The sequence below is a fragment of the Papaver somniferum genome, chromosome 2 (assembly GCF_003573695.1).
Source record: "Papaver somniferum cultivar HN1 chromosome 2, ASM357369v1, whole genome shotgun sequence".
NCBI lineage: Eukaryota > Viridiplantae > Streptophyta > Magnoliopsida > Ranunculales > Papaveraceae > Papaver > Papaver somniferum.
The window spans coordinates 81,422,394-81,449,711 of record NC_039359.1 but is presented as its reverse complement, the minus strand read 5'-3'; the positions used below and the strand labels follow the sequence as shown (position 1 = coordinate 81,449,711).

The 27,318-nt window shown below is 35.6% G+C and overlaps 1 long non-coding RNA gene and 2 pseudogenes across 1 annotated transcript; all 3 read right to left on the bottom strand.

Annotated features, from left to right (window-relative positions):
* Positions 1-910: 910 nt before the first annotated feature.
* On the bottom strand, positions 911-4,498 carry LOC113351489 (annotated as a pseudogene).
* LOC113348184 lies at positions 1,494-3,037 on the bottom strand. The gene is made up of 3 exons (XR_003359531.1): positions 2,883-3,037; positions 1,766-1,836; positions 1,494-1,685 (listed from the first exon to the last, which is right to left on the bottom strand). It is a non-coding gene; the product is annotated as an uncharacterized LOC113348184 (long non-coding RNA).
* An 11,793-nt stretch (positions 4,499-16,291) lies between the features above and the next one.
* LOC113351488 lies at positions 16,292-26,088 on the bottom strand (annotated as a pseudogene).
* Positions 26,089-27,318: the final 1,230 nt, after the last annotated feature.

The window sequence follows — 27,318 nt, the reverse complement described above, 5'->3', positions numbered from 1 at the left end:
TGTGAGACATGCACATTCATTACCACTCTAAATGTTTGCTTCCTCTATGATCTCCTCCTAACAGCTGGAGAGGCCCAGCATACGATGCCAGACTTGCATTTTATTTTATTTTTTTGATTATTGCTGGCATGCTTTGTTGATCCAAATCATGGCCACGCCTGAATGTGTATGATGCTAAGATATGTTTTAATTAGTAGAATTCTATAGATTGACTTCATTCATGCTTTGTCTTTAGAGATACAGATAAGGACCACCCTTTTTTGATGTCTTGGTGTGGGAATTAAGGAACTGATGTGAAATTCAATCTTGGAAAAATGAAATCCTGTGAATCCTGCAAACCAAGTCTTACATATCCCACCCAAGGATTCGTTGGAACCGTGTAAGTGCCTGATTGTGAGTTTGTAAAATCTTAGAATTCTTTGCATGTTTCCGGTACACAAAGTAATTCAAGTTTCACAGAAGTCTTGTTTCCAAGGTTTTGATGGGAAGTATGAGTTTTGCATCAAAACACTCGGTTTGTACCTTTTAAAGATGTTACTGGGCATGTGCTTTAACAGTCCACAAGTTGTGGCTTTGGGTATGATTCTCCAAGCCCATGGTCATGTTTGTTCCCGAGAGGTTACACAATATACTATAGTGAAGTCACTCGCTCATTCTTGCCTGAGTATTAAAATAAGATAACTTACAAAGGATTTAAGAAGCAATCTACGTACCACCATTCTATGCTAGTAATAAAGAAGAAGAAAAAATTGACTCATTCTTGCAACAATAACAATAAATTACCAAAAGGTGTTAAAACAATAAATTATCGAAGATGAATTTAATGTTAATTCGACGAAAAATGAACCTAATGTATCGTTTCAACTTAAATTAAATTTAAAGCAAAAACTTGCAAACGATCAAATCTTGTTTAAGATTGGATTTTAGATGAACGGAAATCATTAATGAGCCAACTTGCCATATGCATGTATGCTGCTTGTGTGAGATGGACTCCATCCCAATGGATGTGATGAGAAGGATTTGAACAAACAGGAACTCCTTGACTTCCACACATCCGACTTCCGTCAAAATTATAAGGAGCTCCAACGACTCCGCAACATGCTCTTGACACCGAAGATTGATTAAAACCAAGGGAACGAGATCGACGAATAACCGATTGGAATGCGTTGTAATAATCACCATAAACTATGACAACATTGGGAAACTCTTGCCTCAGTCCTTGCAACGCACCATTTAAATAGTTATTGTGATTAGAGCTGGCAAACGGGCGGGCCGGGGCTGGTTTGTGACCAACCCGCGGGTTACGGGTTAATACAAGCCTAAGCTTGCGGGTTGAAATTCTTCACGGGTGGTCATTTCTCCAACCCGCGCCCGTCCCGGGTAAAGCTTGCGGGTTCACGGGAGCTCACGGGTTAGCTGGTTTTTGTTGAGTCAACTCGCCAGAAATCGATTTCTGGGCTATTTCCGGCCACATTCAGGCCATCTAAAGCTCATTCCCAACCTAAGTACTTAATTTAACATTCATCATTTCATCTAATTCATTTGATTTCGATTCAAAAACTCAAAATTGCAAAACTAAACTACTTTGCAATTATATTAGAAGATGGTTCAGCTGCTTCAGCATTATCAGTTTTGGACTTGTTATTTATCAGGGATGCTTCATCAGTCTTCTCTTTGTTTTTCATCTGCAACAACCATAGCTTAGTTAAAATGAGAAGTTATACGGAAATTTGTTTACACTGCAATTGAGATGACAAGTCTTAACCTTTATTTCCAACTGCTTGACCGGCTTCTTCTTTACTGCTTCCTTGCTAGTCTTCATTATTGCAGTTATGCCTTGCAAAAACAGAATTCAATTATCAATGTGGCTCAAAAGCTAACACAAAACCATCATTTCATATCCAGAACATGAACTCTTGTGCATATTATTATTATTTCAAATACTAAATAAAGCATGTGAATAATAAAAAGGAAATCTTCAAACCCATATAGCATCTCAGTCACTACTCTTTGGGTCTGGCTCTCTTTTGCAGACATTATAATTAATGACAAGACATATTTCATGGTTTCAGTTCTCTGTACGTCGATTGACACTCTTACTGGTTTACAGTATCCAACTTATACACAATATGCAGAAGTAGTTTATCTAATTCTGACTATGAAAGTCAAAATCAATCAAATCCACATAACAACAAACGATCATGTAAAATAGGAGATATGTCATGCATACACTATGAGAGGGTAAAACCATACAAGGCTTAATTTATGCCACAAAACAGAAAACTGGACGGAATTAGAAATGAGACGGGACTCCTCTAAACTAGTCCAGGAACATTATTTCCACCAGAAATAGTATCAAACAGTTCATGTGCATTTCAAATTATCTGCAGGATTTTTAAAAATTCAAATCCACATAAGAAATACGGACATCTCTCTGTGTGTATGCATATGCAATTTAAACATGGATTTCGGATATAGACAAATGAGATGAATAGAAATCATTTCAAATACTTATCATCAACCAAAGAAATAAAATTCAGTTGATTTGTGCGTACTTATCATCAATCAAAGCATGTTAACAAATGAGTTGATTTGCATAAATGAGCTACAGAGACAAAATCATCAAAAAGACCAAAATTATGATGAAAATCATCATGAAAATCAAAGACCAAAATTAAAGATCTAAAATCAAAAATCCCCAAAATTAAACAGGACCCAATATAAATTTCATCATATAAGCAACAAAACTTAAGTTGCATGTTAAGATCTAAAGTTCTAAACATTTCTGAGAGGAAAAAAAAAACTCAAAATTATACAATCCCTAAAACAGAAAACTGGAACAGAAATTATTCTTAAGATTTGAGAGTATGAGAGATTCTTACCCCTTGGTGAGATCTGATTGAGTTCGAGAGATTAATCCTTTGAGTTTCTGCTGAATAGATTGAGAGATTGCTTCTGAGTTAGGGTTTTCTGATTATGGGTTATCTTTTGAGAGATTTAGAGATCGAGAGATTGCTTCTGAGTTGCAGGGTTAGAGAGTTTTTGTTTTCTTTTTCTGGTGAAGAGGGTTTTCGTTTTTTAGTGGTTTTCGTGTCATTGTGTTTGTGTGACACGCGGCCTAGTGAACTGAGCCGGGTTACCCGCGGGTTTCACGGGACGGGACGGGCCAACCCGTTTCTTCACAAGCCACTAATTATACAACCCGCGCCCGTCTTGTTTAGTTACGATCCGGGACGGGTGCGGGTTTTCACGGGACGGGACGGGCCAACCCGCGGGTTTTGGCTCGGATTGCCAGCTCTAATTGTGATACTTCGCAAACTCATTTAAACCGATAAGCATCCCATATCGTCATATGATCTTCTATTTTGGCTATGGAATGAAGAGAGATATATCGATATGCATCTTAATGGGAAATTACCAGGAACAATTATGTGTCTAGCTCCAGCTCTGATGACTTCCTGCTCAAGCGCAAAAACATGTTGTTTTTTAACTACTAATATATACAATTGCATATCCACGTAGTTAGAAACTAAGATAAATTTAGACATAAGATTGATCAAATGGACTTACCCTAACGCCGTGGGTTATAGCTCCGACAACATGGGGGACGTAAGTGTGGATTTCTTCCATGGGTTTATTTTGGAAGAATGTATAATTGTAGTCACCCACCGATCTCTCCATGAATACAAGAGAATGTTGAAGCTTGTTTCAACACTCTACAAATTGTTTTTGAACAAGAAATTTAGTATATAACAAGAATAAAAAGTACAAAATACATTATTTTATATAACAAGAAATTTTGAATTAAGCTAAAAGAGAGTTTCCTTGGGTTTTACCAGTAAGTGTATGGCAAGAGGAATTGAGATGTTTGTGAAACCAATCCAATTGCACATTAAGATGACTATCAGTAGAAGGGGCATGAATGTTCCTCTCCCTGAAAAATGAGGGAGGAAGTGTTGTACTTCCGGCTACGGCAAAATTGACTCCCTGATGAAATGAAACGCCACTCTCTAAATATGGGTTCAAAAATGGAAGACCAAAAGCCATAGCTGTAGTAAAAAAATGAAAATAATCATGTACTATTACTAGTATCTAATTTCTAATGACACTGTTTGAAAGTTATTAAATATTACGTGTAAGAAAATTAAAAAAAAAAAAAAGCCGAGCAGAGAAATAAAAATAAAGAAACCTAAAAGAAGACACTGGGATTAATACTTACAGAAGAAGTCAATCATTAAAAGACCATCTAACAACGACCAGTGGCTCTACGGAAGAATGTCTCTCCATAAGGGTAGCGAGCAGCATAAGACCTTGCACCAACAGGACCTTCGCGAATTAAGTTTCCAGTATCAGATATGGAGTCTCCAAACTGGTATATAGCGTCAAACTTGAAGGCCTTGTTATCTGGTGCACTAATTGTATCTCGGGCAGTGATTGTAAGAGGGAGAAGGGAAAATATCAGACAAAGATAAACCAAGTTCTTCATCAGCGAAAACATTGCTTCGGAAAAGAGCTACTGAAAGATGATTTTGATTAGGATGAGCAGAAGAGAAGAAAACTGCGAGGGCTGCAAGGCAGGGACGTAAGACTAATAGCTTACGGGAGTACATGGGATGTGGTTTATGTGTAGATGATAGCTTGTATATATATATAGATTAAAAAAACAAAACTAGTCATAAAAATCCAAGGTGACCAAACTTGTGGTACAAAAACCCCGTTCAAATGTTGGGATCCATTAAAACTCTATCTTAAACAAAATTGATACAAAACCCCCAAATTTTTCAAAATTGGTACAAAAACCCCAAATTTCGAAATTGGTTTCATCAAATTCTTTGGGGTTTTTGTGTTACTTTTGTTTTTTTGGGGTTTTTGTGTTATTTTTGTTTTGATGGGTTTTTTGTGGATGGATATTGACACCTTTGGGGTTATAACTCGCGGACCGTGGTGTAGCTTATAAGAAACTGACCATTTAATAAAAAAAAGTTGTGCTTCAAATAAAAAACAAAAATTTAATACAAAAAGTTTGTTGTACATGTACTTGAAGTTTTGAGCAACAATTGTTCACAGTTCTCCTGTAGTTTTTTTTTTGATCCGTCAAGTAGAAATTTCATTGAAAAAAGGCACTTAAAAGGGGTACTTTAATCCAATGATTACAACCGAACAAAAAAAGAGAAGCGGAAAGGGGATTCGGCTACCCAAGAAAAACTACAAAAAATTACAGAGGCTGGTATAATGAATCTCATTGAGAAATCACCATATTCGCCGTAAACCCTAACGGTGAACCTGTAATGAGTCGGTGTACCATTTTTTTTAACCACGGACATGTATTCTATGTGTGGTGCTTGTGCGCATGACAGCCAGACTTAAGGCTCTGAAAACTTAAGTTAAAGCTAAGAAAGCTGTTATAAGGCACGAACACCGTAACCACCACCACTTATTATATTTTTTGTGAAAACTATACGGAGTTCCATTTTTCAGATTTTTCTCACCGTAAAATCCACGCCCAGAAATCTGAAGGCGCGCACCCATCTTTTAGGAACAAATTATTCTCAAACCCTTAGTTTATAAAATTCTGTTACTGTGTTTTTTTTCCTTCTTCTTCATCTTCTATTCCTTTTCTTCTTCCTCTCCACTATACCGTGAATTTCCAATGAGTAAAATTATACATCGGCAAATCCATCCCTAGAAATCAAATTAGTCAATATGAATAGTTAGTCTTATACTGTCTGAAACCAAGAGAAGAATGCGGCACCTAAAACTCAGAAAAAGGGAGAGATTCATGGGTTTTTGGGAATTGATTTCGAATTTAAGATTGAGAAGAACAGATGGGTTTGAATCAGATCGAGACGGTGATTCTTGTGTTGTTTTCCGACGATTAGGGATTAACGATGAGTACCAAGTTGATGAAATTGGGGATGGTGTTGATACTGATGCCCTGTAAATTGTTGAGTTCTCAACAAATCTGGTATGTGGATCTGGAATTGGAATCGGAATTGGGATTTGTTGTTGTTGCTCTGGTGGTGGTTGTTCATCGTCTACCATGGATCTATTAGTAGAAGAACGAAATAAATTTGATAAAATACTGAATCTGTATGTTTTTTCTTCTTCGCCTGATTAACACTAGTAGTATATACAGTATTTGTACTGAAAGTGTTTGAAGATGGACCTAATTGAGGAGTACAATAAAACCTTGAATCTAATTGGTTTTGGTTTTGGTGCCAAGATGAATCATCGGAACAACGACATATATAAGGAGAAACTGACCGTGGAAAAACTAACGGTGACGGTAGCGGATCAGATTTCTGATGATGTTACTACTGTTGATCAATATGGCTAAAAACTGAAGAGCAAATTAGCATTTGCCAAAGTTTAGATGTAATTGCAGATTTCTTCATATATCTAGTAATGCCGCTGTTGTTTGCTTTTGTTATTTTTGATCATGGTGAAATTAAGTAGTGAGCAACGGGACCAACATGCCCCGTATTGATATAAGTCTTGAAAAAGCTTTAAGTCCGGGTTGGAGGATCCTAGAAACAACACTACAGGATCGACTTATTTTCAAAGGTGATTAGTAATAATAGTATCGCATAAATTCATTTTGAAGTTCATATCGGGAATAAGAGAAATTGGATAGTCCAGGAGAGCCATTTGGTTCCGAACTTTGAGGTTTTTCGACACAACAAATAAATAAAAATTGAATTTATGTTGCAGTGGCAAGGAAAAGGAGATGGAAGTGCAAATGGGTTTGGTGTGGGTGTGACGTGCATTTAAAAGAAAATGGAAATGTGAATAAAGATGCATAACTTGTCATACACCTACAATAATATCTACATAACATGTTATGCAGTCGTGAAAATGGATGCATAACCTGTTATGCATCCGAAAATATGACTGCATAATGCATTATGCATCGAGAAATTGTTGCACAATCTTTTATGCATCGAGAAAATAGATGCATAACCTGATATGCATCCGTAAATATGGATGCATACTGCATTATGCATCAATTTTTTATGTACGCACTAAAATCAACCAAAACAATGGTTACATAACTTGCTAGATGCATAATTTGTTATGCAGTCGAGAAAATGGTTGCATAATTCGTTATGCGTCTGCAGAATGTGTTATGCATCTTTTTTGGTGGCTGCATAATGGTTATGTAGTCAGTTTTCGAAATTTTTCCTAAAATGATGATCACCTCCGATTTTTTCGTGAAATTTTTTTTTTGATATTGTTATTTGTACTCGTTGCGTAGCTCTCTTAAAAAGATTTCCAACGATATAAAATTTGTAAAATTCCAAGGCGCGGATTTTTAGATATGTTATATCCAAGTTGCGTTGCCAATTATACCCCTGATGCATAACCCATCATGCAGATGCATTATCCGTCATGCAGACATTTTTAATAATTTCATATAATTATGGGTGTCAAGGAAATAATTATGGGTGTCACGGTACCTAAAATTAATTGTGGGCTAGACAATGAAAATATTATTTTTTTTGGGCATGCGCTTAATTTTTCCTATTTTTTTCTGGTCTACTTTTCGGATGATGAGTTTTCAAAAGTATAATGAATTTATTTTTTTGAAGAAAGGGAAAAATTAGATTAAAAAAATGAAAACTCACAAAGTTGTGAGCTTTAAAGATTGAGATAACAAGGCTAGCTCATACCAATTACAATATCCCAATAATAAATGAGAGCTGACAGAGAATGACCCTCAAATAATTTAGTGTGCAAAGACCAATTGAAAAGCGTACACTTCACAACGATAATAAGTTGATTTGTATGCATATACATGTTAGAGTACAGACGATTGTTCTTTTCGCTCCAAATTGTCCACCAGATGGCAAAGGGTAATAAACCCCAAAGTTTCCTACGTATTTTCCTTCCTTTCTTATTCCTCCATTCCCAGATAGTAGCTTTCACACCTTACGCAAAGTTCCAACTAATACCAAAACTATTTAAGAAATAGTTCCAAACTTTAGCGACTTCTTTGCAATGAATGAACAAATGATCGTTTCATTTAACAAAAAGCGAACAAAACAAACAATTCGGATTATCCACCTTCCCAATGCTGAATAGAAAGTCTAAAGTAGGGGCGCCTTTGTGACAAAGAGTCCAAACTAAAAAAGAGACTTTTAGAGGGACTTTAGAATTCCAGACTTGTTTATGCAGAAAAGAGAGGTAGACATCAATGTCCAGAAAAGTATAACAATTAGCCACCGAGAAACCTTTGTCATGATTCCATTTCCACTGATCACTGCCTTCAGAAAGTATGTTAATTTGTTCAGAAAGTACAATGAATTTTCAGATTTGTAATGATGAGTTACTGTGATTAGTCTTCGATTTAAGGGTTGCAGAGTTTTGAATCGAATTGCAATACTTGAGCTGATGGGTACTAGTGAGTTTGCTACCAATTTATGTTGACGTTGCTACTGAATTGCAGAGATGGTAGTTGCTGGGTCTTAATTTAGGGTTTGCTGTCTTTTGGAGTGTTGATGCAGTGAAGATAGTTGATGGAATTAGAAGATGGGTTTGAGAATGAATCTAATTTGGGGGTGTATGGTAGATTTGTTTTCTTAAAAAAACAACAAAATCTCCAAATAGGAAATTAAAAGACGAAGAAGAGGTAGTGGTGACGGTGTTTCGTGGTTATGGTGTTTTTTCCGTAACAGTGGTGATGGTATTGCCGTAGAATTATCGACGAAGATCAAAGAAGATCTGGTTTTGTCAAAGTGAATACACGTAAAAGTGGTAATGGTAATGGTGGTGGAACTGGAACATGATTGGGGTTGTAGTAGGATTTAATTAGAGTCTGTATTAGATTTCAAGCTTCATTCGGTTTTGATTTGATGATCAAAATTTCATTTACTCTATGTTTTTGGCCTTTTTTTTTGGGTTTGTATTGATTTTTAAATTTTTGATTGGATCCCTTCTCTGTGTGTGGATCTGGAACATAATTTTAGTTTGATCCATCTACTAATTTATCGTTTTGATTTTGTTACTATTTTTCGATTCATCTCATGTAATCTATGTAAATACATAAGGATATGTTCTTTGATTACATTTTCAGAAGATATTTGTTTGTGTTGGTAGTGGCGGCGGTGATGACGGCGGCTGCGACGATGGTGCTGGTAGTGGTTATGGTGGTGCAGTGCTACTGGTATTGATGGTGGATAAACAGAGAGATTATGTGGCTGAGGTGGTGGTAGCGCTGGTTATGCTTGTGGTGATGGCGTTTCTTCCGGTGACGGTGGGTGGTTTGGTGAAAATAAAAACATGGCTATTTTTGTATTGAGATCCTTTATAGATGAACGGCTTTCATCAAATCCGTGTATTTAAGTCATCTTATCGATTGAACGATATAGAATTCACACACCGAAATCCCATATTAGATGAACGGATCTCAGCAATTCCGTGTTTTTAAGTTGCGAGATCCAACGGACATTATCAAAATTGCACACTGAAATTTTGCAATCTTTTTATAAAACCGTTAGGGTCCATTTGACAAAAAAGTGGTCATACACTGTCTACGTAAATCTACCGGTTTCTATGGTCCATTTGACAAAAATGCTAACACATGGACACATTTATTAGCCCCTATCAAGCAGCTTTCCTGTCTTCTAAGCAAATAACAGATAACATTGTTATTGGTCATGATCTTGTGGACAGTATGAGGAAAAATAGAACCAAATCATGGTTAATGGCTATCAAACAAGACATGTCTAAGGCATTTGATAGAATTGAATGGAAATTTTTGATTTACATTTTGAAAAAACTTGGATTTCATGATCATTGGTGTAATCTTATAGAGAAATGTGTGTCTAAAGTTTCTACTTCTATCTTGCTTAATGGCTGCCTGGTGAAGTTTATTATCCTACAAGGGGTCTCAGGCAGGGAGACCCTTTGTCCCCTTATTTTTTCATAATATGTATGGATGTTTTATCTAAAATGCTTATTGATACAGAGAGGAAGAATGACATCCAAGATTCCAAGGTATTAAAGTTACTAAAAACAGTCCTTTAGTGAGTCATTTATTTTTTGTTGATGACTGTCTTATGTTTTCCAGGGCTAATATTAAGGGGGTTAGGAACTTATAGGCCATGCTAGAGAAATTCAGTAAGTACTTTGGCCAGGTTATAAACTTTGAAAAGTCAGGAATAGCTTTCAGTCCTAAAACTGAACCTAGAAAAAAAACTCAGATTCTTTCCATCCTTAAGATTAAAAACTTAGGATTAGCTGAAAAGTACTTAGGAGTTTCATTGTTACTGCAAAGAAACAAAATGGAGTCTTTCAAGCACTTTGGAGAATCTTGTGAAAATAGACTAGATACTTGACAGGGCAAATACATAAATCAACCAGGAAGAACTGTGCTCATAAAGTCAACATTAGGTACCTTAGCTTCTCACCACTTATTTGTTTTTCTCATGCCAAAAAAGATGACCAAATAAGTTAGATGTTATTCAAAGAAAGTTCTTTTGGAAAAAAAAAGGTTATGTTAAGGGAGGTTACATTTTGGGTTGGGATAATGTTTCTAAACCCATTGAGCTTGGGGGTCTCAATATAAGAAAGACAGAATACCTAAATATAGCCCTCCTGGCCAAATTAGACTGGAGAATGCTAACTGAACCAGATGCACTTTGGGTTCAAATTCTGAGTCATAAGTATTTTTAAGACTCTAATCTTCTTCATGTTGTTAGGACTGAGTCTGTTTCTTGGGTTTGGAAGGGTATTTGTAGGGGTCTTGAACTGATTAAGAAACATTACTGATAGGAAGTAGGGGATGGCTCTTGCATAGAGATTTGGAAGGACAAATGGGTTACAATTAGAGATACTTTACTAAGTAGTAATTTTGTTTCTAATGGAATGAAAATTATTGATCAATTTTTGGTTCAGGGAACAGGACAATGGAAGGTAGATACTTTAAATTGTCTATTTGAGAATGAAAATGCAACTGAAATCTGTAGAATAAGAGTTCCACAATCTGGTAAGGATACTCTCGGGTGGACTCCAACTCATAGTGGACAATTTACTGTCAAATCTGCTTATATCTGTATTCTGCAAGATCTGAATGTTTCTGGAAATAGCACTTTCCCTGGGAAAGCTTTGTGGAGACTTAATTTCCCACAAAAAGTTAAACATTTCTTATGGAAATTCCTTAATGACCGTGTTCCTGTGAGAGGTAAGATTGGTAGGTTCATCTCCTCTATTCCTAGTGAATGTCTCTTATGTCAGCATGATGTTGAAATAGCTAACCGTTTTTTTATGGAGTGTGAAGTTACTAAAAAATTATGGTTTCCTTTAGATGCTAATATTGCAGGGAATATAGCTAATGCTAATCTGCGGGAGTGGATTGCTAGCTGGTTTCAATCCACTAATGCATCAAGATCTGAGCAAGACAAATATGTCCAGTTTGTTAGCTTTGCAATATGGCATATTTGGAAACTGAGGTGCATAGTGGTTTTGATAATGGTACAGTGCAGGCTGCTAAGCTAGTGGCCCAGGTTACTAAAGAGTTAGGGGAATGGAATGCAATCCCCATGATAGGGAGAAGCCATAATAATTTTAGGCAGAGTAGAAATGTGATTCCCTGACATTTGCCAGAAAGTGGCTACCACAAGTTAAACTTTGATGTCTCTTTTATAAAAGAAAACAAACATATGGGTATTGGACTGATAATATTTTCCTATGCAGGGCAATGTGGAGCGCCCGATCAATCCCAGGGGTAACTCAAGATGAGTAGCAAGCTGAGTCCTTAGCAGTACTGGCAGCAATCAAGTGGGCAAAAGCTTCAGTTGTGGGAAAATTGCATTTAGAAGGAGACTGTCTAAATGTAGTTGATGCAATAAATGGAACTGTAGGCAAAGTCAGATGTATTAATAATAATGTTATTCAAGATTGCAGAAGTTTATTAATAGGATTTAGAGAATGAAAATTCACCTTTGTGCACGTGGATTCAAATGAAGTAGCAAATAGCTTAGCAAAGAGAGATAGAACCACCAGAATAGATCAATGTTGGAGTGAGAATTTTCCTTCCTGATTACAATCTCTAATTAGAGAAGAAATAAATGTAATCTTACGTTAAAATCTTTAATTGAAGTTTCTTTCTTATTAAAAAAAAAAATTGTGATTAGACGACGTCTCTCCTTTCGGCTATACGATAGAGAGATTTGCATTTTTATCGAACTCCACAACTCAATTCGTGATAATCAGTAAATTTACGTGTTGTATAGCAGTTTCTTTATACAATAGGCTTATGCTGAGATGGGAGTGGGGCTAGAATATAGGTTTCTCCCTTCCCTGAATGTGTTAGCAGTTTCTTTATACTTCCAAGTTTGTAAGTCACAATAAATTGTGTTAATATCCGTGCTTCCATTCAATTGTAGAAATATGACTCATGCCAAGGATGCCGAGAAAGTGGCGACCTTCTTGAATGTGAGACATGCACATTCATTTACCTCTCTAAATGTTTAATTACTCCTCTGAGATGTCCTCCTAACAGCTGCAGGGGATAAGCATGTGATGATGCCAGACACACATTTAATTTCTTTTTGATTTCTGCTGGCATGCTTTGTTGATCCGAATCATGGCCAATTTGTCAGAATTTTTTTATGGAATCGCTGACAACCGCGGAATAACGGATCTTGAGATATTATGATGAATAATAAGTAAACCAAGCACAAGAAACTATAATAATACGAGAAAGATAAATCAACTCACAAGACACAAGATTTATAGTGGTTCGACCAATACATACAATGTGTATATATTGTCTACGTTCACTTTGAGCTGCACCAACTCAAATCCACTATGAAGAAAAACAATTACAACGTCGTGCGAATCCCAACAAACCCTTGGTTACACCACAACAATTACCCGAGATGATAACCTTGTCTCTTGTTCCTCACCAATATGCTATCACAACGAAACCCTACCTTTAGCCCTAAAAGCTATACAAGAAAGAACTCTCTTTTCTCTCTACAATTGTATTCACTCACAATTTCTCCACACAATTCTACAAGGCCTAATTATCTATTATAGAGGTTACAAACTTGGACACTAAGAATTCTAACCGTTTTAGGAAACCCCTTTCCCAAAACAGTCACGGCTAACTTAGAAAATAATTAGTCTTCAATCAACTAACAATCTCCCACTTTGAAGACTCATTTATTGTCTTCAATTCTCCTTTTCTTCAACTTTGGATTTGACGGTGCTAAAACATCTTCATGTCAGTGTGGCTCCCCTTCCATATCCTCATTCTGAAAGACCAACTAAAGCCTTGCAGAGCTTTAGCTTGTCTGATGTAACTCCCTTGGTAAACATATCTGCCGGATTCTTCGAACCAAGAATCTTCTCGAGCTTCAACTCTCCTTCTTCTAAGAGATCCCGAATGAAATGATAACGAATATCTATATGCTTCGTCCTAGCATGATAGGCTGAGTTCTTGGCTAAATGTATAGCGCTTTGACTGTCGCTAAACCAAACACTATATCGTTGTTGCTTTCCCAACTCATCTAACAAACCTCGTAACCAAATCATATCCTTACTCGCTTCTGTTATTGCTACGTACTCCGCTTCCGTAGTATACAATGTCACCAACTTCTGTAAACGTGAGTTCCAACTCACTGCAGCTGACCCTATAGTATAAACATAACCGGTTGTACTTCGCCTTTTATCTACATCACCTGCGAAGTCTGCATCCACATAACCCCTCAAGATATAACCACCTTTTCCATAACACAATGGTACGGTTTTGTTACCTCTCAAATACCTGAGAATCCACATTACAGCTTCCCAATGTAGTTTTGCTGGGTTTCTTGCATATTTACTCTCTACTCCCACTGCATGTGCAATATCCGGCCTCATGCACATCGTAGCATGCATTAGACTCCCAATAGACGAAGAATATGGTACGTTATCCATGTACTCCTTTTCTTCATCTGTCTTCACACACTGCATACTTGAAAGACAAATTTGACTTCCAAGTGGAGAACTAACTGGTTTAGCATTCTCCATATTGAACCTTTTCAACACTCGTTCAATATATTCAGCCTGACTAAGCATAAGTACACCCTTACCTCTGTCTCTTATGATCCTCATACCAAGAATCTGCTTTGCTTAACCAAGATCTTTCATAGAAAACTCACTTGCTAGTTGTTTCTTCAAATTCTCAACTTCTTGTAGCGATGTTCCGGCAACCAACATATCATCCACATACAGTAATAATATGATGTATTCAGAACCGCACCTTTTGAAGTAACAATAATGATCTTCATTGCACCGTGAGTAACCACCTCTATGCATGAAGTTATCAAACTTCTTGTACCACTGTCTCGGGGCTTGTTTTAAGCCATACAAACTCTTCTTAGCTTGCACACTATATCTTACTTTCCTTTTACTATGAATCCTTCTGGATGATTCATGTAAATTTCTTTATCTAGGTCACCATGAAAAAAAAGTTGTATTTACATCCAACTGTTCAAGGTGTAGATCTTCAGAATCCACTAGACTTAACACTACTCGTATAGTAGTCATCTTCACAACTGGAGAAAATATCTCGTTGTAATCAACACCAGGCTTTTGCTGGAAACCTTTCACAACCAACCTCGCCTTGTAGAGAATTTCTCCATTTTCTCCAGACTTCATCCGATAAACCCACTTGTTATGCAACGCCTTCTTACCTCTTGGTAATTTTACTAACACCCAAGTGTCATTCTCCTCAAGTGAATTTATCTCATCTTGCATAGCAAGTTGCCACTTGCCTGAATCATCAGACGCTAGTGATTCTTTAATATCTTCAGGTTCACCTCCATCCGTAAGTAATAGATAATTCAGAGCATACCTTGGGTTCGATTTCGGAGTTCTTGACGATCTTCGTACTTCTTGTGGAACTGTAGGAATAACTCCCACTGCAGCAGAAGTCCCTTCTTGTACTTCTACGCCATCAACAACATCGTGTTCTTCTTGTACTACACTTTTTTCCAGAAACATCATCAGTATCGATGTACAACTCCTTATCGACGTTGCTTGATACGACATCTTCAACTTGTATTTTATTCCTGTCCTTCTACAGCTCATTCTCATTAAAAGTGACGTCTCTACTTCTAATACCTTTGTGACCCTCGTAGTCCCAAAGTTTATACCCAAAAGCGTCATTTCCATAACCAAGAAATATACACTTCTTTGCTTGAGCATTTATCTTATACCTCTCACCTGGACTAAGATGAACATAACCAACACAACCAAAAACTTTCAAATATGAAAATTTTACCTTTTTGCCAGTCCAAAACTCCTCTGGTATCTTCATATCTAATGGACTACTAGGTGTCTTATTGATTAGATAAGCAGCGGTCTCTGTTGCATGTGCCCAGAAGGTCTCGGGCAAACCATACTGCAACCTCACGCACCTAGCACGTGCATTCAACGTCCAATTCATTCGTTCTGCTACTATATTCTCTTGTGGCGTCCTTGGAACTGTCCTCTCCAAACGAATTCCATTTGTAGCACATAACTGTAAGAATTATGTTTTGTCATACTCACCACCGTTGTCTGGCCTTAGACACTTCAATTTCAGACCAATTTCTGTTTCAACCAAAGTTTTACACTTCCTAAACACTTCATACACCTCGAACTTATTATTCATGAAGTAAAGCCACACCTTCTTTGAGTGATCATCAATAAAGGTGACATAATATTGGAACCCGCTATGAGATGCAACATCAATTGGTCCCCATACATCAGTATGAACAAAATCAAGTTTCTCACTTCTCAAGGCTCTGCCACCTCTGCTGAAATTAACCCGTTTTTGCTTTCCAAGAACACAGTCTTCACAAAAACTCATATCAACAGACTTCACCTTAGGTAGATATCCTCCCAAACATAGAATCTTCATGTTCTTCTCACTCATGTGCCCTAATCTTCTATGCCATAAGTTAGTGTATTAACCACTGCTAAAGTAGTTTCATCTGAAGTCCGGTATAGAGTACCGAATCTAACTCCATGAGCTAATACCATAGATCCTTTCTTCACTTTCCAATTGTGTTTCGTAAGCACAACTTCACAGTCATCATCACAAATTTGGCCCACAGACACCAAGTTCTTCTTCAAATTTGGAACGTGTCGTACATCCTTCAATTTCCATCTTGAACCGTTGAATTTCAAGATCACATCACCCAAACCAATGATGTCGCATGCTTCACCGTCACCTAAGAATACTTGGCCATAGTATCCTTATTTATAAGAAATCATAATACTCTTATCACCCGTTGCATGGAAAGAATCTCCCGAGTCTATAATCCAAGACTCATCTTGCTTGTCCTCAGAGAGTAGTAGAAAACCTTCCGTATCACCTTCTTGCTATCAACAAAGACCTTCACTGGTTTCGCAGATGCAACTACGTTGACCTCTTCTTGATTACCTTTGTTTCCACTATTATTAGCACCTTTTTTTTCCGGACAATCGCGTTTCTCGTGTCCTACTTTCTTGCACGCCCAACACTCAACAACACCTCTAGGCCGGGATTGAGATCTCCCCTAGATTTCCCTCTAGACTTCCGTATGGATTTGTTGTTGGTGTTCCTATTTAAACTCCTTCCTCTATCTCTTTCCTGCAAACTTAAGGCCGATCTTGAAGTACTAGAACCATAACCTTGTTCTATTCTTCTTTACTTTTCGGTAATTAACCTTTGTTGCACATCATCAAGCTTCAACTTCTCGCTCCCTGCAGAATTACTAATACTTGTTCTTGCGGTTTCCCAACTCTTTGGTAATGAAGACAACAACCTTAAAGCTTGAACTTCATCATCAAAAGTAATACTAACTTTTGAAAGCTGAGAAATAATTGATTTAAACTTCTCAAGATGTGCTGAAATCGCTTCGCCTTCTTGCATCTTCAGATCAAATAATTGTTCACACAACATAATCTTCCCCTAGGTTGATGAATTTTGATACAACTTTTCAAGTTTATCCATAAGATCCTTCGTACTAGTTTCCTCTTGTACGCTATTGTAGACTTCCTCCGTTAGACATATACGGATCACGGCTATACACTTGCGATCAAGAGTTGTCTATTCATCGTCTTTGTGTGCTCCCTTTTTCGCAACTCCACACAATGGATCAGCAAGATCTTTCTCATATAGGTAGTCTTCCATCTCAGACTTCCAAAACACAAAGTTCTTCCCATTAATAACTTTAACCCTAGATACCGTACTTCCGTTATTATCACCCATAACTCTCACTCCAATCGTACTACGATAAACCCTAAACCTCTAACCCGAGCTTTGATACCAGTTGTCAGGATTTTCTTATGGAATCACTGACAACTGCGAAATAACGGATCTTGAGATATTATGATGAATAATAAGTAAACCACGCACAAGCAACTATAATAATACGAGAAAGATAAATCAACTCACAAGACACAAGATTTATAGTGGTTCGGCCAATACATACAATGTGTATATATTGTCTACGTCCACTTTGAGTCGCACCAACTTAAATCCACTATGAAGAAAAACAATTACAACGTCGTGTGAATCCCAGCAAACCCTTGGTTACATTGCAACAATTACCCGAGACGACGACTTTGTCTCTTGTTCCTCACCAATATGCTATCACAACGAAACCCTAACTTTAGCCCTAAAAGCTATACAAGAAAGAACTCTCTTTCTCTCTACAATTGTATTCGCTCACAATTTCTCCACACAATTCTACAAGGCCTAATTACCAATTTGTATAGATTACAAACTTGGCCACCAAGAATTCTAGCCGTTTTAGGAAACCCCTTTTCCGAAACTGTCACGGCTAACTTAGGAAATAATTAGTCTTCAATTAACTAACACAATTTGCCATTCATAGATGCGTACGATCCACACAAGATTTCTGATCATTTTAATTGCTAGAATGTTGGAGATTAACTTCATTCTTTGGCTTTATAGATAAGGACCAGCTTTTTTCGATATCTTGGTGTGGGAACTAAGAAACTGATGTAAAATTTCAGTCTGTTTAAGTCTCGTTGTTTAAGTCAACAAAAGTCCTCACACAACAACAATTTGACTTTAGTCAACGGCACTTCCAAATGTAGTTAGATCGCGATCAATCTGTAGTTAGGTGTCGTTTCATTATGTCTCAGGCACCGGTGTCGGAAAAATGAAATCCAGTTAATCCTGCAAAGTGCAAACCAAGTCTTTCGTATCCCCAAGTTCCCAACCAACGATTTGTTGGGACTTTGTAAGTGCCTGTTAGGATTGCGGGTTTGTGAATCTTAGAATTCTTCACATGTTTCCATAGACAAGAGTGATTCAAGTTTCACAGAAATCTTGTTTCCAAGCTTTGGGTGGGAAGCATGAGGTTTGCTCGTTTGTACTTTTTAACGATGTATAATTGTTACTGCATGTGCTTTAACAGTGCACCAGTTATGGCTCTGGGTATGATTCTCCAAGCCCATGGTCGTGTTCGTTCCCAAGAGGTCACAATTAGAGGTGAGTAACAATATCCACCGGCGTCCAATCTATTAAAATCATCGATTTTTGGAAATGTATTTATGTTCATTCCATTGTCCGTCGGGTTTGATATCAGTGTAAGTTACCGTTGTTCAGTTGCAGAGCGAACCCATAACTGCCTACCCTGCCGGGCTGGCTCCCAAGCCCAACTTTGCTTGTTCTAAGCTATTTTTTTCATATCCCAATCCTGCCAATCACCAAGTCGTCTGGTGGTTAGCATGCTCCCTCGCACTGCGGAGGTAGGGGTTCGAACCCTGTAAATTGTTGAAATCCACTCCAATTTAAGGAGTTTGTATGTATTTTAGGGACCACTAGTCTAGGATATCAAAAAAAAAATCTCAATTCTTTCTTTTTTCCTTATTCCTACCTTCAAAAAAAAAAAAGTGTGACTCATTCTTGCATCAATAAGTCACCAAAAGGTATCAAAATAAGGAAAATATACAAAACAGTCCTAGTATTAGGATCTGATTCACAAAACCATCATACTGTTACAAACTATTAATAAAATGGTCACACTTCTCTTAAAAAGAGAGTTGAGTGATGACTCACAGTTAAATATATATGTTAACCAAATGACCTATGTGTCCTCCCTACTTATCCCTCCCTACACAATTTTAAAATTTGTCTTCATTGTAATTGTTTTGACGGTGGTGCTATTTGTAAGTGGTGGGGCCGCCAGTTACACACCGTTACACCGCACTCAGGATCGTTACACCACGTTCAGGTTCGTTATACCACATTCAGGTTCGTTACACCGCATTCACCCAAAGGATTCACCCCTTCCCCTTTGAGGTTTAATGAAGATTCTTAAGCTTCCGCCACCACCACCACCGCTTCATCACCACGACTTCAACTAATTTGTTAGATGGGAAGGGTATTTTGAAGGAGGGTAATTTTAGGAAAAGATAACACTGTTTTATCCAAAAGTGTTAAATCGGATGGAAGTATGATTGTTCTGTGAACGAATTACAAAAGTGCGACCATTTTGTGACCCAATTACAAAAAGTATGACCATTCTATAAATGGCCCTCAAAATAATAAGTTACTAAAGATAAATTTATAATTTAATAATTTATTCGGAAGAGTTTTTTGAACTTTTCGTTTCTCCTCTTTTTTTTAATTTTTTTTTATTTATAGTTACTCTCTCTTTCTTTCTCTTTCTCCTCTTTTTCTCAAAAGAAAAAAAAATTTGAGCTGCCTTGCTCAGATCTTGTCCAAAAGGACCAGATCTGAGTAAGAATTCTTTTTTTCTTTCAAAGTTTTTAGTAGTAGGTAAAGAAAAGATGTTTTTACATCGTTTCTGGTGTCTTTTGACATATTTATTCGCCGCTTTGGGGCGATTTTTCTTCGTCGTTGTGGGGAGAGTTCTTCAAATTTTGAAGGCTTGTTCGTGGCTTGCTTATCTCGATTGAAAAACATCGACGGTTCATCACTACATCGCTCTCAATCAGCATCCGTGTTTTTATGGATCGACATATTCATGGGAAAATTACTCCTTTGTTTTAGGAGCATCTCTTATCGAAGAAGACTACAATCTGATTAAATGGTCGAAAATCGTTTCCGACTATACCATCATTTCTCCCTTATACATAAAAAAAAATTGGATACCTTTGCAGTTTATTGCTCTTTTTCTTCACGATCTACTTGTAATTGATGTCCTTATTTGTATTAGGGTCTTGATTATCTTGTATTTTGATGTTTTTGTTATTTTTGTAGGCGAACATGTAATCACTGTTTTGATTTGAATGAATTGAAATATGTTGATTGTTCAAAAAAAAAAAAGATTTAAAGAAAAATTAAGCTAATGTGTTGTTTTAACTTAAATTAAATTTAAAGTAAAAACACTTACAAACAATTATATCTAGTTTAACATTGGATTTTAGCTGAACGGAAATCATTAATGAGACAACTTTCCATGTGCCTATAAGATGCTCGTGTGAGATGGACTCCATCCCAATTGATGTGTCGAGAAGGATCCGAACAAACTGGAACTCCTAGACCTCCACATATCTGACTTCCATCAAATTTATAAGGATCTCTAGTGACTCCATAACATGCTCTCAACACTCAAGACCGATCAAAACCAAGGGAACGAGGCCGTCGAAGGACCGATTGAAATGTGTTGTAATAATCACCATAAACTATAACAACATTGGGAAACTCTTGCCTCGGCCCTTGTAGCGCACCCTTTAAATAATTGTTGTGATACTTCGCGAACTCATTTAAACCCACTAAGCATCCGATATCATCATATGCTCTTCTGTTTTGGTTATGGAATGAAGAGAGATATATTGGTATGCATCCGACTGGGAAATTACCCGGAAAATCTATGTGTCTAGCTCCAACTTTGATGACTTCCTGCTCAAATATAAAAACATGATTTTAACTATACTATATAGAATTGCATATCTACATATACTTGGAAGCTAAGATTGATAAGATTAGAGATAAGATTGATCAAATGAACTTACCCTAACACCATGAGTTATAGCTCCAACAACACGGAGAACGTAAGTATGGATTTCTTCCATGGGTTTATTTTGGAAGAACGCATAATTGTAGTCATTCCCACCGATCTCTCCCATGAATACAAGAGAGTGTTGAAGTTTGTTTCGACACTCTGCAAATTGTTCACAAACAAGAAATTTTAGTTTATTGCAAGAATTAAAAATACACATACATGATTTTACATCGCTCATAAAAATAACAAAAAAATTTCAAATTAATCTAAAAGAAAGTTTCCTTAGGTTTTACATGTAAGTGTATGTGTTGGGAATATATGTTTCAAAAATATTATTTATTCAACAATAAATTAGTGTCTCATTAAAATGATTTGAATATGAAAATTATTCTTCATCTTAAAGAATAAATTTGTTTTGAGTTAATGTCAAAAACATTTTTTTCTTGAATGAGTTAATGATGTTAATTAACATCTTAATAATGTTTTTCATTTAAGATTATATTTATTTCTTTGGTTATTAAAAATCAGATTTTGATGAAAAAGGATAAGAAGAGTTTCAGAAGCCTTTTTATCATGGAGAGTTTTCTTTTACGTTCTTGGGTTTTAAAGAAAAATGAATTTGTGTATAAAAACAAGTGTGTGATCATCCTTCATTTTTCTAAATGTGTTTCTGAGCAAGAATGAAGTGTAGAAGTTTCACATCCTCTCATCGTGCAAGAGTGATTGTGTAAGAGGTTGAACTCGGCTGTTTTATCCTGGGAACGACGCGACATTGAATAACTGCTTGCACAAAGAACGGACAATGGTTGGTGCGCTAAGAACGTACAATGGTTTATAAGCAATTGAGGTATGTTTGATGAACTATTTGCAGTTATTGTAGTGATCAAATAATGACATTCTATATTGAATAAATTGATTGTTCAATCTTAGAATAAATTTAGGAAACAAGATATTCAAAATTATTGTGTATGACAATAAACATGTGACTCATATAAGTTTGGAACTTATGAGATGGAATTTTATACGAACCCAACACCGAAATAATTAGAAACCTAGTCAAAACTAATGTGCATATTAACTCTCACCAAGAAATGAACATAATATTGAATATGAATTTATTTGATATTCTTGCACGGCATTGCAAGGATATCAAATGTTATTAACAACGCTTTCAAAGATAAGTTAGTATCAATTGTGGATACGGTGAGAGGTTGGTATATATTGGTGTTTTACACCATGTTTGTTTTGATAGGTTATGGTTCAAAAGTTGAACCAATTCGTTTGAAAGAAAGTGGTGTTGAGATATACTCACATCACTAGGATATTCGGTATTGGTACGATCTCAAAGTTTACTTTGGGTAGAACAATCTTATTAAAGATGTTCATACTTCCGAAATGAAAAAGAATTCTAGTTTCCGCCTATCTTGTTATTAACAAGATTGAGATTTGAAATTTGTTGAATTTGATCATTGCACTACTATAAATGATAATTTATGGATAAAATGTTTGAATATAATATTACAAATTTATCATAACATGAATTGAATTTTGAATATTTGAAATATGAGTTTTTGTCATGCTTTTAAGAAATCAATGAATTACTGATGAATATGAGCATGTTATATTTTCTTATAAACTTGGTGAATTTTTTGAGTAACATGTATTTAATCTTACCTAACTCATAAAAGCATGTACATTTTCAAATCTTACACAACTTGCAATGATATTGGATGAAGTAAAGTATTTGAGAGTTTTATAAAGATGCTTCGAGTAACTTGTCTTGATATCAAATATGATGTTTGAGTCGTGAATTAGGAGATATGGACTTTATGAAAATTGTTTGAATTTTTATCCTCTATATTGTGTAAAACGTCTTGGATTTAAATCATTGGTTCATTAGCTTTTCACTATTTTTGAACTTTGTATATTGTTTTAAAATTCTTGTTTGAGTCAAAAAAATAGTGGGGGTTCCATATCGTATGATTTAACAGCTTTGATTTAAAAATAGAGGAACTAGAAAAATGAAGATGAACGATCCTTAAAAAAAAAACATATGTATAGTGAGACTAAAATGTAGTCATGGATATTTTGTTGCTTATAATTTAGAAGATAACTTCTCATAAAAAAGTAACTTTACTCATTCAAAAAAATTTAATCTTTTGAAAAATAAATCCATGAACCTATTATCTTTAGACAAGCAAACAAAATTTTGTCGACACTTGCATTCATGTCGCTAATTAACTTACATGCTTGTTTTGTTGATGTTGTTTCTATGGTGTATGATTTGTTATAGTCATAAGTAGAAATATATACTTTTGTGTAAGTTAAAGATGAGAATATATGTAAACCAAGCATGGAAAACTGTGTAGTTTCTACAATACAAGAAAGCATATAAGTTGGATAAGTTATCATTTATATTCTGAAAACAACTTTAAAATAATTTATGATTCATTCGAATGATTTCAGAATTGATGAAAGTGAAATGCACAATACTCTTTATTTTGTATGCATAGGTTATTTATTGAATTTTTATTCCAACTTATAGGATGAAAATGAAATTGAGAACATGCTTAGTTTACTATTTGACATGAAAGACTTGGGTGAAGATGGTGTATGTTTTTGAAATGAATTTTTTATTTCTTTGGATCTATTTAATTTCTATAAAATTAGAATTTTAAAAGAGATAAAAATATATATAGTCTGACTGTAAATTAGTTTTCAACCATTTGGTTTAGTGCTAATGCTTTTGAGATTGTGTATGATTGCACTAGACATGAGTATGGTAGCTCATTATGTTTCTTTGCTAAGTGATTGACTATGTATAAGTATTTTTTGTAGTGGAGGTTTAATATATTACTTCGCAATGGGGGTTTTATATTTAAATTTACCAACCCGAGTATGGAAAATTGGTAAAATATTGAGAAAGTTATGAGGTGTTTCAAACACACCTTAAACCTAGACATACACTATCTAAATGGTTACCGAAATCCTTTAAGGCTATTGCGAAGATGATTAGACATCCTTTTAGTTGAATCCTTTAAGGGATGGAGCGATTCAATCCTCTAATAAATAAAGTAACAGACATATTAATCCAATGTGATGGTACCGCGGCTATTGCATGAATTGAGAACGTAATGACAACTATAAGAGTTGATTTTATATAGTGTCTGAAAAGAATTTTTATTAGTCCTTTGACAAAAGGATTGATAAGAAGATGTGAATACATCTTAGGGATGAGGGTGATGCCCATTAAGATTGAGTCATTTTGTGATGGATACCCAACCTAGAAATAGGTTCAAAGGGACTAGACGAAGTCATAAATGATAGAATCATTGAGATTGAGTTATTTATGATGCGGTTACCAACCTATAACTCAAGATCTCAAAAGTAGGTTCAAAATGGTAACCTTTACCTATGGAGTGAGATCCCAAAATACAGGTTCAAATGGGACACCAAGTCATAGATAATATGGAGATGCGAGAATTATGCTTTTGAAGAATTCATCCCACTGCATGATATCCTGAATCGAGTAGAGGTTGAGTTTAATTTTAATTTTTAATTTTTAAACTCTTAATGATGTTTATATCTCTACTTAGAGTGGGGTACTTTCAGGAGTACTGATAAACTCACCTATACGAATGTAAAAGTGTGGCCGCTTTCTTTGAGAATATGGGCAGTTCTCTAGATCATTCATTAAAACCGGGATATCACAGGGCCGTAATCTGCTGGATTTAGACTTTACACTAGTATAGTCGTGTGTGTTAAGCAATCTTTTTATCTCCTAGAGTTTAATACTTATGTTCACTCTATGGTCAGATTTTAAGAGAGCCTATTAACACACTATGTAAAGGTTCAAGTCGCGAGACACCTTTGCTTATGCACAACTCTGTACGTTATTGCTAAATGTTTTGAAAAATATAAGTGGGGGATTGTTGGGAATACTATATGTTTTAAAAACATTATTTATTCAACAATAAATTAGTGTCTCATTAAAATGGTTTTAATATGAAAATTATTCTTCATCTTAATTTTTTTTTGAGTTAACGTCAAAAACCATTTTTTCTTGAATGAGTTAATGATGTTAATTAACATCTTAATAATGTTTTTCATTTAAGATTATATTTATTTCTTTGTTTATTAAAAATCATATTTTTATGAAAAAGAATAACAAGAGTTTTAGAAGCCTTTTTATCATGGAAAGTTTTCTTTTATGTTCATGAGTTTTAAAGAAAAATAAATTTGTGTTAGAAAGAAAAACAAGTGTATGATCATCCTTGATTTTTCTAAATGTGTTTCTGAGCAAGAATGAAGTGTAGAAGTTTCACATCCTCTCATCGTGCAAGAGTGATTGTGTAAGAGATTGAACTCGGTTGTTTTATCCTGGAGACGACGAGACATTGAATAACCGCTTGAACAATATTGGGCAGATCCATGACACTTCTTAAAGAAAGCGACCTAGTCCGCGACTCAGCCATAACATAATTTTGTTTGTATTTTTTGATTGTTTTGCAGGCATATTTCAACAATTTTTCCAACAGTATGGCAGGAAGAGTTGAGATGTCTCTGAAACCAATAAAAATTTTCATTAAGATGACTATCAGTGGAAGGAACGTGAATGTTCCTTTCTCTGAAAAATGAGGGAGGAAGGGTTGTTCTTCTGGCTACAACAAAATTCACTCCCTGATGAAACAAAACGCCACTTTCCAAATAAGAGTTCAGAAGTGGAAGACCATGAGCCGTAGCTGTAGAAAAAAACAAGAGAAAAAAATATCATGCAATTTTACTAGTAGTATCTAATCTCCAACAACAATGTTTGAAAATATTACCTGCAAGAAACTTAAAAGAAGGGGCTGCGATTGACACTTACGAAGTAGTTAATCATCAAAAGGCTATCGGAAAAACGACCAGTGGCTCTACGGAAGAAGGACTCTCCATAAGGATAGCGAGCAGCATAAGACCTTGAACCAATAGGACCTTCGCGAATCAAGTTTCCAGCGTCAGAGATGGAGTCTCCAAACTGGTATATAGCGTTAAACTTGCATACCTTGTTGTCTTGGGAAGCAATTGTAAGTGGGAGAAGGGAAAACATCAGAAAAACATAAACCAAGTTCTTCGTTAATGAAACCATTCCTTCAAAAAAAAAAAAAGTGGGGACTGAATGATGATTTTGATTAAAGATGAGCATAAGAGAATAAAATTGTGTAAATGATGCTAGCGCAGAGAGAAATTTTGACTAATAGCTTACCAGAGTATGGGATGTGGTTGATGGGTTAATAGCTTGCATTTATAGGTTAAATAAGTATACTAATACTACTCGGTATATATCCTTGTCCTATAATAACAACGAAACCTATTTAGCTTGTTACTAGTATTATTTTCTGGATACATTAAGGAATCATTTTCCTATTACTATAGGAACTGCCCTAAGGAATCTCTTTCTTTTTTTTTTAGAAAAAGAGATTATATTAAATAAGCAATATAATATAGAAGGTCTACAATTTCATTTTTTCCGAAAATGTTAGAAATAATACTTTCTTTTGCACTTGTTGATGCAAATGTTTCCACATGTCTTGTAGTCTTTTGATCCTTGCTTATTTTTCCACTGAAGCTTCTCTATTTATAAATTTTACCTTAGCTTGTGGTAGTCTTCCTAGAGTAGAGTTTGTTTCTTCTATAGTATTCTCTGTTGCGCATGAAGTATATGTTCCTTTTTCTAAAATGCTATTCGCCAGAACTTTACAATCTGTAGAAATAACAACACTAGAGAGAATATTGTCTTCTAGCCATTTTAAGGCATTTAAGAGGGATTTTTCTTCTGCATGTAAAGCCGAGGACGCCGAATCTGAACCTGCAGAAAGGTGCATAAAAGCTTCTTGTTTGATCGAATATAGAATGGAGGCATAACCCATGGATAAGTTCTCCTTATTAAACGACGCATGTGTAAAAATTATTCAATCCATTTTGAGATTATTCCAAGCAGGTTTAGTTGCTTTCATTTACTGAATACCTTTGTTGATTTTCTCTTCATTGTATGGTTATTCTGTATGAAATTCTTAATTTGTTGAATTAATGAATATGGATCTGGGTTGGTTTTTCTAAAAATTAATTCACATCTATATTTCCATAAAAACCAGATGATTTTTGCAATTTGTTCACATAATTTTGCGAATTTAGGATCGTATATCCAAATTTCAACCCACTTAACAATTGAATCCGTGTTAATCTGTGAGTTAACCATGTTCAAATTGCAGACAAACAAATCGATCTAGCGAAATGAAATTTTCTAAAAAGATATTATTCTGTTTCCGACATTTGATTATCACATAAAGGACACTCAGGAGAGATTTCTGGGTTGTGA